Genomic DNA, 1,671 nt, shown 5'->3' on the forward strand with positions numbered 1-1,671 from the left:
TGGTGGCTCTAGGCCTAGCAGGAAAGCGAACTAAGGAATTTCCGGCATCCGGAGGCTGATGACCAAGCTTCGTTTACATACCCACAATGCATTGCACCCGGGGGTATTATTTTAAAACGCAAGATTTTTCTTTTTCTTTCAAGGTTTTTTCCCCAGACATGAGAATGCCGTCACAGAATTAACTGAGATAAAGGCAGAAGTCACTAGCTCTTTTGGATAAGAAACTACCATTGCTGTTCTAGGAGTGACAGTTACCCGAGAGCTGTGTGAACTCCACCAAAAGCATACTCTGGTTTCTCTTCAGATCGTATAAATCTTTCGCCTTTTACTAAAGATTTCCGTGGAGAGGAACAATTCTGAGTGTCTACTCAATTTTTTGAGGCCTTGCGTATGCAGGGCTTACTTTTGTGCGTACAAAAAACAGACTTTTGTCTTGAAAGCGTTGTGTNGTTGAAAGCGTTGTGTGCTTACGAGACGTGGTGTATTTGTGTTCGAATTAGAAACTAGATGACGTTTTTACAGGTGAGTTGAGATGACACAACCATTTTAGGTTATATTGTACAAAGAGACTATTTCTGTGTGTTTACTTGTTGGGGGGTGGGAACTCACAGCTCAATTTTTCGTGTGTAATTGGCTGTAAATCCATAAGGAGTTACCCAATTTTTGTCGCTGATTTTAACTACTCACCACTTTTGGTTGACACAAGTTTGTGTTGGCCTCCGTGTTTTACCACAAGTTTGTGTTGGCCTCCGTGTTTTACCACCACTTGTCTCTGCATTTAGATTACGTCAGAGGCCAGTGGTCTAAAATGGTTTGGGATCTCCACAGCCAGGTGCTTTTGCACCTCTGTAACCCAGTTCCGCGTGGTTTTACTCTAGGATCTCTATTTTTTTTTACAGGGTTTTTTCACACACCCCTGTTGCAGTGCAGATCTCTGTCCCATGCGCATTTTAAGTAAACTGCCACTCTCACCTAATTTGCCCAGCGCCTGCAACGAAGCCGATTTGTTGACTAGGTAACTCGAAGAACGAATTGGGTGTATGGATCTACCTACTGCTCAAAGGGTCTATTTGTACTTCTAGGCACGAAGTCGCTCATGGTGGATTGAGTTACATCTGTCCTTACTAAGCTTTTAGAAAAATGATGTCTCATGCGTGGCTTGGATTGTTCCGCCGTGGAGTGAGTTTATGTTGGAGAGGCGATGCTGACCGCCGAAGGAGGGAAGGGATGAAAGCTCTCACCCTGGAGGACGGAAAAGGAAGGAACCATCTTGTGTTGGGGTGTGTGTGTGACCATTCAGCTTTACCCTATAACAATGGCACCGTTACAGGAAATTCAAGTACATTAGCAGAGGTGGCTGATACACTTCATCCCCAAGGCTTTGCATTTGCTATGTTCACAGGTTGGAGACCANTGAATAAAACTTTTAACTTCTGCTTTTCTTTCCTTTTCTTTTTAAAAAAGATTTTATTTGGGGCACCTGGGTGGCTCAGTTGGTTGATGAAGCGTCTGCATTCGTCTGAGGTCAGGATCCTGGACTCCTGGAATCGAGCCCCACATCCGGCTTCCTACTCGCGGGGAGCCCGCTTCTCCCTCTCTCTCCCTCTGCTGCTCCTCCTGTTTGTGTTCTCCCTCTTTTTCTTTCTCAAATAAATAAAATCTTTTTTTTTT

General features: G+C 44.2%; 1 non-coding gene across 1 annotated transcript; it reads left to right on the plus strand.

Moving 5' to 3' along the window:
• The first annotated feature begins 284 nt into the window (after positions 1 to 284).
• On the plus strand, positions 285 to 400 carry LOC117800434. Its single transcript, XR_004623092.1, has one exon. It is a non-coding gene; the product is annotated as a U5 spliceosomal RNA (small nuclear RNA).
• Positions 401 to 1,671: the final 1,271 nt, after the last annotated feature.

The sequence above is a fragment of the Ailuropoda melanoleuca genome, unplaced genomic scaffold (assembly GCF_002007445.2).
Source record: "Ailuropoda melanoleuca isolate Jingjing unplaced genomic scaffold, ASM200744v2 unplaced-scaffold7032, whole genome shotgun sequence".
Lineage (NCBI taxonomy): Eukaryota > Metazoa > Chordata > Mammalia > Carnivora > Ursidae > Ailuropoda > Ailuropoda melanoleuca.